This window comes from Schistocerca americana, chromosome 2 (genome assembly GCF_021461395.2).
Source record: "Schistocerca americana isolate TAMUIC-IGC-003095 chromosome 2, iqSchAmer2.1, whole genome shotgun sequence".
Classification (NCBI taxonomy): domain Eukaryota; kingdom Metazoa; phylum Arthropoda; class Insecta; order Orthoptera; family Acrididae; genus Schistocerca; species Schistocerca americana.
In genome coordinates this window covers 252,369,242-252,383,156 of record NC_060120.1, presented here as the reverse complement: position 1 = coordinate 252,383,156, position 13,915 = coordinate 252,369,242, and the positions used below count along the sequence as shown (strand labels likewise).

Below are 13,915 nucleotides of genomic sequence, written 5' to 3'. Positions count from 1 at the left end.
AATTATGGGCCGATGGTTTGTGGACGTTTAGCTGATTGCGACAGCATGTTCCATGTCTGAGGTTAGTGTTATTTTGTAGGGAAACACATCAAGCTTTTTTACCTTAAAGATGTTGTGTGGCTTCCGTGGGTTGTCCTGCACAAATCTCATCGGAAGTCAATTTCTTCCCAAACTCGCTGTAGCACTGCAGGTTAACATGCTCAGTGGCGGCATAAACTCTTGCTCGACGTTCAGGTAGACAAGCCGTCACAGGAGGTACGAATACAATATCCTTAAAAAAAAAAAAAGAGTGGTGTCCGGTCCCAGGAACGTGAGGGCCATGCAATTGGCACATCACGGCCAATCAATTGACCTGGAAGCGGTCAGCCAGGTAGTGGGATAGTGCACCATCTTGCATGAAGTAAACATTTCGTTCTTGGTCATCCTCATCGATCTGTGGTATTGTAACATATCCAGGTACACTATCCCATTGATGGTTCTCTTATAAGTGAAAAGTCGGCTCGTAAGAAAATATGATTTTGTCCACGAAATGTTCATCCTCATGTAATCGATTTAACATTTTCGCAAATAAGTTCTTGAGAGCAATTTTATCAGTATCTTATTGCTTGTAAAATCGTCAATCTGTACGGTTTCAAATGCAAACGGTTTCTCAAGAAAAGTCAAAACAGTCGCATGTGAGATACAGAGTGCGTTCCATAAGTAATGCGACCAATTTTTTTTCTGACGCAACGGTACACCACAGCGGGTTGTAACCGGCTGGGCTAAGTGGAGGGGGGTGTTAGCTTCAAAACGCTCTTCGTCTCATTCGGCTGCGAGCTGCTGTAGAGTCAGGACGTGAGTTTCCGTCAACCCCGTTTTGAGTTTATGTAACACGGCACAATGGATCGTTCTGTAGAGCAACGGTACGCTATCAACTTTTGCGTTAAACTTTGACTGTCCGCCACCGAAACGTTTCCATTACTTCAGCATGCCCTTGGGACTGATTGCTTGTCAAAATCACAAGTTTTCCGATGGCACAAGTCGTTCATGGAGGGCCGAGAGGAGATCACCGACGAACCTCGCAGTGGACGGCCATCAACCGCACGAGTCGACGAAAATGTGACGCATGTGCGCGATTGTTTGAACTCTGACAGACGGCTGAGCGTTCAATTGATAGCACAAACTCTAGACATGTCAAAAACAACCGTTTTTCGCATTTTGACCAAAGACTTGAACATGAGAAAAGTGTACGCCAAACTAGTCTCAAAAGAGTTGACCAACGAACACAAGCACATGCGCTGACTTTTTTTGTTTCCTCGATTAAAAGGAGTCATGAATGAATAATATTTGGACACGACTGAAAGCATCCAGGCGCATGTTACATCAGCGCTGAAGGACATTCCGGAAAATGTATTCCAGGATGCCTTCCAGGCATGGAAACGCCGCCTCCAGAAGCGTATCGGCGCGAGAGGGTGCTATTTTGAAAATGTTTGATTATTTGTACAAATATATTCGATAAATGACTTTTTATGAATTTGGTCGCATTACTTATGGAACGCACCTTGTATACAGTTCGCGAAATGCACGTCAGATCGATTTCGTAGGGCTGTTGACAAAAGTTGTCTCGCTCGCTCAACGACATCGTCAGATGTGCTTGGACGACCTGACGATTTCCCATGTCTTACCGAGAACCCTATTTCTACAAAACATTTATGCCACTCAGAAATTGTAGGCCTGCTAGGACGATCCTTAGCGTACTTCGGACGGAAATTAGGCTCAACTGTTGTCGCCGACTTCGATTCTTCAAGCCAAAACGCACAGCTAGCACGCTCGGTCCAGTGAAGGCAGCCATCTTTAATGCAACTGCCGCTAGCGCTCCTTACGGTGCGATTCAGCACTAGCGAACTACGCGAGACAAAACTTGATGTATTTCCCTACAAATTGACACTACAGTCACCTCTGTAGTTACTGTGAATTAATTTATACGAATTTACAAAGTTGTAAAATCCTTTTTGAAAACACCCTGTATATCAGGGACCCAAGTGGTAGGTGGCGTTCGTTGGGACTGTGGATCGGCCTTGAGGCGTGCCAAGATAGTCCGTGCAGTTGCGATAACGCTGTGCCCCGGATGGCACAGTGGTTAATGCGCCTGCTTATTACGCAGGAGATCCCGGGTTCGAATCCCGGTCCGGTACACATTTTCCCTCTTCGCTGCTGAATCCGCGTAATGTCCCGCTGCAGCTGACAGCAGTGATCCCCTTCAATTTATACATAAATAAATATTCAAGTAGCTGACAGCTGTCGTGGTGCCTTCGACTACCATCACAGATCCCATTAAATTCCAAGTCAAAGGCCTCGCCGGCGTTTGAGTCCTTGGGGTTAGAACGCTCGCGCGGAGCCCGGGCGTTGAAGTCCAGCTACTACTCGTGCGAGGTGGCCGCCGCTCGCGCACCAGCAGAGACAGGGTGTATACGCGGACAAGGAAAAAAATTCCCGGATTTTTTCCGGATTTCCCGGTTAAAGATACACTTTCTCTCGGGTGAAAACACACTTTTTCCGTGTTAAGTGATAGCATATTTTCCCTCGGAACTGCAAAACTTATAAATCCTTTGACTCGTTATGGTTTTATACACGGGCGTAGAATTTCCCGGCACTTTAGAATACGAAAGTCAGGGAAAAAGACATGTTTTGGAAATATCTTTGATGTACGTACTTTCATATTACGAAAGTATACATCGGAATTTCACCAAAGACCGCATGTTACTTTCCGAATCATTAAAATCGAGATTTCGATGCGCTTTTGTAAGCCAGTCATAGCCCTTGTCACGTGATCTTGCCAGCCGATGACGGCGGATACTCAGAGCATAGGACACGTGATGTAGTCAGCCAACAGCAACATCATTGTTAAGTAGCACGAACACACAAACAGGGAAAGTTAAGGGTTTAAATTAATATACATAGTGTTGCTACAAGAAAAGCAACGCTTTCACATATAATATTGGTCTCAAGTTGCAAGAGAAGCTAAGCTTTCGCATATACTGTTGATCTTTATGCGCGTGTTACACTTTAAGATATATCACACAAATGTGCCAGTAAAATTTTTAATAATGACATAAATGTCTGATATTCGGGGTTTGAAATTCCTCTAAATGGCTCATCATCGAATAATCAAACGCTCTGTGATTTAAGAAATTCATGGTACATTCTCGCACACAGTTCAACTTACGTAAAAGGATATTTACTTTGAAAGTAACGCTTTCTGAACCACCATTCGCAATATTTTCCCGCGACCTGTAAGAAATATGTTCGTTTCAGCAGTTGCCGGAGCGCAGATAACAGGCGACACCGCGCTTGCGCAGCTACCATGACGTAGGAAGCCCGTATGTACGTACGTGTAAAACACTGAAATATCATACATTATGACATAAAATAAACAAATCAGAGGATACTCTAAGGGCATTGGAATTTCGTGAACCATACTAAAATGTGCACATTTAAAGTGCACATTCGTACGTCCACATTCCCAATGAAGTAGACCTGGACCTGATATTAAGATTTTCAGTATGGTTTCCGGGATGTAAATTTTCTTGGAGCATCAGTACTGTATTATATCATGTTTAGTTCTTTATTATGGCATAATGCCATACGTGCTAGGAGAAGAAAACGTGCACTTGAAATGCAGAAAACAGTTTAAACTAGCCAATACCGTGGAATTAAACATTTCGTTTCAAATACATTGACTGCCTCTGCGGAGAAAAGTTAAATAAAAGTCAAATTTCTTTAGTAAACAGAAAACAATAACTTTATTGTTCTACAAGGCGATCAGAAAGGTGGAAATAAAATAAAATCTGAAATTAATAACATATTTTAGCCTTCCGTAATTATGTGAATATATTTTAATTCACTTGATAGCTCCCGGCCACAGATATCCGTTTTGTCTTCATTTGACGTGAGAGTAAACGAAGGGGAAACTGCAAAATCACTAAATGTAAACACGGGTCATGTAGAGACTACCCACTAAAGCTCAGACTGCTCTGCGCATCAGCCCCGGATCTACGATATTTGCGAACCGGGTCAACAACACAAAAAATCGAATTTTCAAAAATATATTCATCTTGTAGCGCACATCTTCCTGAAAAGTCTGAAACATAAAACATACGTTTCGAGGAAATGTAAGACATGTTTGGTCTGAAGTGTGCCAAAGTGCAGTACCATGCCTCTTCATACAGCATTCTTCTATAGCACGTCACTGTATTTCGCTCTGTGGAATTGAAACGTGTATATTTTGTAACGGATGCCATCAAATCTACACTGGGCAGTGAAAATTGAAATGTCCTGTGGTGCCTCTCCCGCTCCCAGTTGGCCTGTTTGGCAGCCTGGCCCTCTTTAAAAAAATCTCGCAATTAATAGCCAATGCGATTATTTGTAATCGGGAGAACAATACCTCTTCAGAAAATTTGCGCTCTTTATTGTCTATTAGTTAATAACTTGCTGTTTTGTGTCAGATTAAATTAAATACAGGATACATAAAACCAATGAAGGCAAGAGACAAGCAAGAAAGTACACATTTCTTCAATCCTTAGCTCCTAGAATTTCTTTTCTCTCTAATCCTGCCACAGCTTTACACGGAGTGCTTTCCTTTCCGCGAAAGAATCTATTACCTCATCAAAGTTTGTCAAATGTTTTGCTACATTAAAATTCGAAATGTCGTTATCTAATACTGAAAAAGCTGTTAATACAAATAATACCGAAGACGGGTGTGGGTTCTCTATCTGATTACGTATATTTTGTCACTGCTAGATAAAATAGGCCTTTCTAATACTGCAGCAATTTTGTAACACACACCAAATAAACGTGACTGTTTTGGCACAAATGGCCATTTTTATAACACGACAGAATATAATTCACGAAGTACCAATATCAAATGCCTATTAGGCCTACCAAAAGCAAAAAGCTTTGTGTTAGGAAATAGTTTCACATTTCATTCATATACACCAGTTTCTCAAGCATGAGATCGAAAAGTAGTATTACGAAATTATTATACAAATTTGGAATCATCTTATTCTTCCATAATTTGTGTGATGTCCCAGTTTCTTCTCCTTCCTCGTTCTAACAAACTATCTTATCACGAATTCTGTAGCTGTAGCTATTCCTGCCATTGTCAAAATTTGTTCGCCGATTAACTTCACTAACGCAGTCAGAATCACAGGTTTAGTTATCCCACGATTATTCTCCGGTTAGCCGTTACTACGTGTTCGTACAACACGTTTTCCACGTTACGTCCAGAATAGAACTTAAGCAGCTGCTAGCCGTGGACTGTACAACTGGTTCTTACTAGTGTTGCGATCTGGCCAAACACTTTGTCAAAATATCATTTTATTTGATGCACCGACAAGATAATATGTAATCTTTCTCAGCTGTTATACCTGTCAGTCGTTTATTTCCATTCTGGTAGTCTACAACGCTGATCATTCGCAAACCCAGTCAACCTCATTATCAGAAAGCGATTGGCATTCATCCGTTCGGCTTTACTCCGCTCAGCTCGTACAGCCCCGTCCCCTTTCGTCTGCAGGAAAGCTTATTTCTAGGTACGAATAGCCTCCCTAAAGCCTTTGACACATTTTGCTGTTGGCAGACTCTTGCATGAGCACTGTGTGTCGTCGTCGTATACGGCGCCTTTCCTTTCCAATTTACGTTATTTTCGCTTTTTCTCTTCTCTCGTTTATGTTTCATTTTTGAAATATTGTTCTGTAGTACCAGGATACAGTAATATCCTTTGGTAGAGTATCGGTTCTTACCAATCAAAATTTTTAAAAAAAGTAACTGAAAACTAAAACAATGAAAAATTCCCGGAATGGGTCTTTCCTGGATCTCCGGGGTCGTATACACCCTGAGAGAGCAACCGTGTATCGCTTCAGGGTGGCTCATTAACGCGTTACGTGGCAAATGTATTTTTAAGACTGTTGTATTAATCAGAAATCGCAGTAAAATTCAACATAATGAGAAATGGCAATGAAATTAAACATATCTTTTAGTACTTGTATGGTGCAATGAACGGGGGGAGTGGCAGCAGAGTAAGAAGTAAGGTATTTCTTACGACTATTGCAGCCTTATGACGACGGCTGTTTTAGGACGAAATTTAAATTGAAAACATATTTCATTACCACTTTCTTTAAACGTTAACCATAAAAACACAGAATGTCAATGAATATTGCTTATTTTACTTTTCACTACAGGATCCGATGGTACTGTTACCGACGTCTGTGCCGCTAAAGCGGAGTTATTGAACGCAGTTTTCCGAAATTCCTTCACCAGGGAAGACGAATGGAATTTTCCAGAATTAGAAACACGAACAGCTGCTAGCATGAGTTTCTTACAAGTAGATACCTTAGAGGTTGCGAAGCAACTCAAATCGCTTGACACGGGAAAGTCTTCAGGTCCAGATTATATACCGATTAGGTTCTTTCAGATTACGCTGATACAATAGCTCCCTACTTAGCAATCATATACAACCGCTCGCTCCTCGATAGATCTGTACCTGCAGATTGGAAAATTGCGCAGATCGCACCAGTGTTTAAGAAGGGTAGTAGGAGTAATCCATCGAACTACAGACCTATATCATTGACGTCGGTTTGCAGTAGGGTCTTGGAGCATATACTGTAATCACCTCGAAGGGAACGATCTATTGATACGTAATCAGCATGGTTTCAGAAAACATCGTTCTTGTGCAACGCAGCTAGCTCTTTATTCGCACGAAGTAATGGCCGCTATCGACAGGGGATCTCAGGTTGATTCCGTATTTCTGGAAAGCTTTTGACACCGTTCCTCACAAGCGACTTCTAATCAAGCTGCGGGCCTATGGGGTATCGTCTCAGTTGTGCGACTGGATTCGTGATTTCCTGTCAGGAAGGTCGCAGTTCGTAGTAATAGACGGCAAATCATCGAGTAAAACTGAAGTGATACCAGGTGTTCCCCAGGGAACTCTGCTGTTCCTGATCTATATAAATGACCTAGGTGACAATCTGAGCAGTTCTCTTAGGTTGTTTGCAGATGATGCTGTAATTTATCGTCTAGTAAGGTCAACCGAAGACCAGTATCAGTTGCAAAGCGATTTAGAAAAGATTGCTGTATGGTGTGGCAGGTGGCAGTTGACGCTAAATAACGAAAAGTGTGAGGTGATCCACATGAGTTCCAAAAGAAATCCGTTGGAATTCGATTACTCGATAAATAGTACAATTCTCAAGGCTGTCAATTCAACTAAGTACCTGGGTGTTAAAATTACGAACAACTTCGGTTGGAATGACCACATAGACAATATTGTGGGGAAGGCGAGCCAAAGGTTGCGTTTCATTGGCAGGACACTTAGAAGGTGCAACAAGTCTACTAAAGAGACAGCTTACACTACACTCGTTCGTCCTCTGTTAGAATATTGCTGCACGGTGTGGGATCCTTACCAGGTGGGATTGACAGAGGACATCGAAAGGGTGCAAAAAAGGGCAGCTCGTGTTGTATTACCACGTAATAGGGGATAGAGTGTGGCAGATATGATACGCGAGTTGGGATGGAAGTCATTAAAGCAAAGACGTTTTTCGTCGCGGCGAGATCTATTTACGAAATTTCAGTCACCAACTTTCTCTTCCGAATGCGAAAATATTTTGTTGAGCCCAATCTACATAGGTAGGAATGGTCATCAAAATAAAATAAGAGAAATCAGAGCTCGAACAGTAAGGTTTAGGTGTTCGTTTTTCCCGCGCGCTGTACGGGAGTGGAATGGTAGAGAGATAGTATGATTGTGGTTCGATGAACCCTCTGCCAAGCACTTAAATGTGAATTGCAGAGTAGTCCTGTAGATGTAGATCAACGTCTGGTATAATTGTTTTGAGTAATATTAATTCGAAGCCACGCTGTTACGTCTGCCAGTGAGCTTCTGTGGGCGGATTCCGTTCTCTTCATTACGCAAAAAAGCATTATTTACATATAAGTCTAAATATCTACATAATCTTAACTGCAGACTTCTAAGATCGTGAAAATTTACACTGAGGAAACAGGAGTAGACGAGATCAATTTTGCTATGAAACTAAAATCACCCAAACGTCACACTGCAGATGTATAAGTACTAGCTGTAGCCGAGTTTTTGCACTGCCAGCATAACCCGAAAACCACTGAAAGTGAGCGACCTCTGCAAGCTGAAAAGCAGTTATGGTAACCTGGATCTAACTGCAGATTCATTCGTTGAGTGTTCCTCCACAAAATAAAAAAATGTTTTTTGTAGTGAAAATGATGGGAATACTTTTTTCAGTCATGTCGCTTAAAAGTTTTTTTCCTTCTTCCCTGTTCGACTTCCAACTGTGCGTAATCTTTTGTATGGAGCTATTGTAATGTTGTTGTACACTGAATTTTTTTAGTTGTGTTCAAAGTTTTGAAGCACATTAATACAACGCTAAGCATATCAAGATATCATTACATACAACAAACATGTAGAGTCGGCATCCCGCACTAATACACTGATGCTGATGTGTGTGACTGCGTTGAAGTTTCTAACCCGACCATTATGCTCATTTTCATCTGTTTTAAAACACTATTTTTAGGGGACACTACACGCTAAAACTTCAATTTTTTTCCAAAAGAAATTTGATGACTACTATCCACCTTTTGAGTGTTTAGTCGTAGATCCCAAAACGATTTGGCTGTATTTCAATTACAGGTATGTCCAAGACATGTTTGAAATACGGACTGCGTAAGGTGGTGTGGCACACCGAGACATGCCAAAGATAATTTTTGATTTTTATCTCGATCAAACAGAACCAGCTTAAGACCAAACTTGGCATAAACTCAAATTGGGAAAAACAAGTTGCAAGATTTCCAGGAAAACTGAATAGAAAGAAGTGGCAGTCAGTCATTAGAAATCAGTTCATTTGCCTGTTGACTGTGTAAATATAAATTTAAGGAATAGAATGAAGTCCTGTTCAGTACAATCAACAATCTCCAAGGAAATAGGCATTGGCTTACGATCAGACATCCCTACCTCTGTGCCTCCTCAACAAGACTGTGAGTAGACTTTTATTCAGAAAATTCAAGAAAATGGCTACCTTGATCTTGAAATTACAAGAAGCAGCCTCGTATAAGCAAGAAGAGAAAACGTTATGGTGCTGGTGAATGTTAATGGATATGTGTCATTCATTTTTGATAAAATATTAAAATTCAGTTTACCGTAAGTTTGTTGTTATACGCTCAGTGCGAATTTTTATTTAGCACAAATATTAACCAATCTGAATGAAATTTTTGCAGGAAGTAGTCTTGATGTGTTTGCGTACTTCTATGCATTAGTATTATCGAAAATGTAATTTGTTCATTTTATCATCACATTTATGTACCGGTAATTAAAGAAAATTTAGGCTGAAATTAGCAATAAACACTGAAAACAAAATTATTAATACTTCTCATAAAATGAATGCACAGAACCGTTGAAATATGTCTTGAGAATGCGCCTACAAAACCTGTCACGTGAAAATTCTGCTGTGAGTATCAAAAGTTAGTTTTCCGGAATACGATTAACATCATATTAAAAATTCAATATTCGAAAACCAATGAAGTTATGGACTTAACTTCGGTATTTTTACACAGTGGACACGATTTTAAGAGGTGGTTACTATCGGAAAATTAGAAGAGAATTTAAATTTTTGTGTGGAATTTCCCCTGAAGCACTGCGCCGTATATACGTATGTATGCCGAACCTAGTTGTGGTCACTGCTCTACTTCTCCCGCGCTACCAGTCGGCCGTACTGAGCCACTCAACGACACCTGACCGCCCCATTTTACCGCGAGTGCTCACGAAACAGGCGACGAGCGAAATGTGACCGCTATTGTTCGCCAAGCCGCATCCTCAACAGGCCTGCTGAGTCTACGTGTTCAAAAATGGTTCAAATGGCTCTGACCACTATGGGACTTGACTTCTGAGGTCATCAGTCCCCTAGAACTTAGAACTACTTAAACCTAACTAACCTAGGGACAACACGAACATCCATGCCCGAGGCAGGATTCGAACCTGCGCCGTAGCGGTCGCGCGGTTCTACACTGTAGTGCCTAGAACCGCTCGGCCACTGCGACGTGTTACTAGAAATTAGTTTTAACATATGTTTAAACGTTGCAAATCTGCGATCAGTCACTTTATAATTTATTTTGTCTTTGCTAGTTTCATGTTGGTTTTCTCACCTTCCAACGGAGCGAGAAAGTATGGATTTCACTGCATGGCATTTGCCTGCGTTTCAGCTGCAAAGATCCTGTATTCAGCGCCCTCCCACACAGATTTTGATTCTAAGAACGTCTCAAGACGAACACTGCGATTATTCCCTTGAAAAAGCTTGGTCTTGTCAGTCTTCATTAGGGAACATTTTTACAAATTTCAAGAGACATTTAGCTGACTTTTTGTCGTTTCCTGGAAACACCTCCAGAAGGTAGTCTCTTTTCGTCCCCCTATTACATTTATTTACAAGATTGCAAATGATTACATTAAACTACTTTTCAATGTTTACAAGTGTTTCAACGATTCTCACGTTTTCCTCGTCGTCGTAATTTCTGTGAGTAGGACACACAAGTCAGATATGGTTTTTAAGTTACCACCAGTTTGAAGTTTCTTTAAAGCCTTTACATCATTTCGTCAATCTTTGCTGACTTTTTCTTCTGTTCCCTCAAGGTTTAAAATTAGTCGGTCAACTGGTGGCCGTGGTACTCTGCTTCTTTTCGAAGATTTTTCCTCTAACATTCGGACGAACTTTTGATATTAATGTGTTTCTTCTTCGGTTCTATGCATCTGAGACGTTATTAGTATGATGGCGCCTTCCACTGGAATTCCGCATCTCTCTTATGTTCGTTATCACCCACTGACCTACAAAACACTCATAAAAATTCTGAGGCTTTTAGCTTTCAGGCGTGCTCTCCTGAGGACATAGCCAACCGTCATCCAACATGTCCAAGGGAAGACGTATTCTTATGTGGCGGCGTATTTTCTCGTTTTCCTTGTAGGCTGGAACGAGCCCGCAACACTGATCTTGTTTCCACAAAAAATAGCGTCAACCAGTAATCTCTGTTCTAGGAAACAAACTGTTAGCTGCTTGAACGATGGCAATTCAGAAATCCATCATCAGACATGCAGGGTTCCATTCAGGCACGTTAATTTCAAATGTGTGCGAATTCCTAAGAGACCAAACTGCATAGGTCATCAGTCCCTAGACTTACACATTACTTAAACTAACTTATGCTATGAACAACACACACACACACACACACACATATGCCCGAGCCTGACTCAAACCTCCGGCGGGAGGGGCCGCGCAGTCAGTGATATGACGCCTCAAACCGCGGGGCCACGTTAGTTTCCATAGCTTTGAAAAACGTTCATACGTTTCTCGCTTTTTATTTCGCAACAAAGCGTAAAAAATTGGAATCATGTTAGTTTCCTCCAAAGAACTGTTAAGGTCGGCGTGGAGTATAACCAACTATCCAAACTGCTTGTTCGAACTCGTGAACACGCCATCCACAAAAAACGATTCGTAGTTTCATAAATGTGTTTTTCCCTTTTCGCTAGCAAACACCAGTATTCTGTCATTCGGCCCCTGTTATCATCTACATGTACAAAATTGCTATCATCATTAATCAGAACATTCTTTTCTTGGTAGAATATTCCTCCAGAATCGATGGGATCTCGCGTAGTGTCCGTGTATTTTCGCCTAATACGATGTAATGTTTGTTTCACACTTCTGTGTGATGGTAACGATGTTGCTAAGTCGTCGTGTCGGTTGAAGTGCTGCCCTACTTCTTCAACGTAAATTGATGGAACAGTAGCATCTGTTTCTTTTGCCCGCTTCTTTGCACTGACAAAAAGCTTTCGTATTTCATTTGCTGCATCATCTGTACTACAAACATTGCAGTCTTCTCCTAAAACTGTGTTACTTTTTGTGGATAGTCTTTCTTTCCATTTAATCGTTTTAAAGCTTACAAACGCCAGAAGTCACTTCTTACTTGTATGTACCGTCCACAATATACTGGCGCCCGCTGTAAATCAGTAAAGGTTTACCTTTGTTGGTCTCGGTGAACTCCATTATCTCAGCACTAAAATACGAAATAATACTTGTCAGTCTGAGGTCAACTGAAGTACTGAACTCTGGAAGGCAGACACGCACACAACGAACTGGTGCGGTGACAGGGAACTTTGTGCAGGAAATGGGCTTTGGCCTCTACCCGAAAACGTCGCTGTCACTACTTCTGGAACACCCTGGCCACTACGTACAGCATCCTGGGCTCCGTGCAAATGTCAACAATTTCCTCTCCGTACAAGTGTGTCTCCGGGCGAGTGTCACAAACTCTGCGGCCTTGGCGCTGTGCATGTTTTAAGCAGCCGGTCACTATCGTCGACTTGCATGACAAGAAACGTGATTCATCCGGCCAGGCGACTCGTTTCCAATGATTCACGGTCCAATACCGACGATCTCGTGCACACTGTAGTTTTAGCAAACCATGCCATTGGATCAATGTATGAACACGTACTGGTGTTTGTGTATGTGAAATCTTATGGGACTTAACTGCTAAGGCCATCAGTCTCTAAGCTTACACACTACTTAACCTAAATTATCCTAAGGACAAACACACAGACACACACACACATGCCCGAGGGAGGACTCTAACCTCCGCCGGGACCAGCCGTACGGGTGTTTCGTGATGGGCGTGGACCTGCAATATTTTGTCGTCTATCTGTGGTTTTACTCCTTCAACCACTTTGCAAAGGCGCCCACGACAGGAAGCACGAGAATAGCAGATCAATTTCGCGTTTTCCGAGATGCTAGTTTCAGCATAGTTTCAGCACCGAGGCTTGCAGTCTGCCCTTTGTCAAAACCCGCCTGCATCAGTGGATTTCCCCATTTGTGGCCCATCGTCGCTACAATGACTCCCCATTCGTCTCCACTCCGCTTATAAGTATACTTTACTTATATCAACACGTGCCCCCAACGAAAGCAGACTGCATCAAATAGATTATATCCGTCGTCGATGACGAGGTGCAACTGTGATTTAAATTCGCGGTTTATGCGGGAAGGATGTGCTACCAGTCGCTTTTTGAATTCAATGGATTTACTACACTATTAACTAGTTTTCGAGCCAGTGCAGGAACATTATTTTCGGGCCGATGTGCAGCTAGACGGTAGACAATGTTCCTCTAATACCTCCATCTGATGCGTAGCCTGCAATGGCTCGAAAACTACTGATACTACCACCAATTTCAACAAAATAAACGACTGGTTGCTCAACATACATAAACCGCCAAGACGCCAATCTCTCGGCAGGGAATGATCGTGATGTTTTCGGCCAACAGTATATGTACCAACGACATGTATACCATCTTTTTTCCCACTTAAACATCCTGAAATTTTCGTTTACCACTGCTGGTAATTTGTTGTTAGTATCCACTCTCCTTGTTCGACACCGCCTTCTTTGCAATATCTCTATCCCCATGACCGCCTCTGTGGCCCAACACACGCGTGTACTCTGGTGCTCGACTCGAAGCTGGTCACTATTTACATGACTATCAAGGAAAACCTCGGCTGTCGTGAACTGTATACAAACATAGTAGCAAAAATGCTTAGCGACCAGTGAATCAAAGCACAGTCAATGCAGTGGCGCCGTTCCGCTTCGCCAAGAACAGAAAAATATTCAAGCAGTCTCCTTACTCGAGTCGAAAGAGTCGCTACCATTTTGTGACACGGATAGGGCGTTCTTTACACTGATTGCGTGGAACGTGCGTCAACAAACTAACTTACAGTGCGAGACGCCCACCAAATAGACCAAATGGACGGCGCAGGAATGTGTCGTCCGCAACGGCGCTGCTCCACTAGAGGGGCGCACAAACTGCTGCAAGGTTTGTAGTTGGTTAGATCGGTGTAGGTAG

The 13,915-nt window shown here is 42.0% G+C and overlaps 1 protein-coding gene and 1 non-coding gene across 2 annotated transcripts in view; one reads left to right on the top strand and one right to left on the bottom strand.

Moving 5' to 3' along the window:
• Positions 1 to 13,915, bottom strand: part of LOC124595058 — a 69,762-nt gene that overhangs the window by 15,055 nt on the left and 40,792 nt on the right. The gene's annotated exons all lie outside the window — the stretch shown is intronic.
• Positions 2,100 to 2,174, top strand: Trnan-auu. Its single transcript has one exon. It is a non-coding gene; the product is annotated as a tRNA-Asn (tRNA).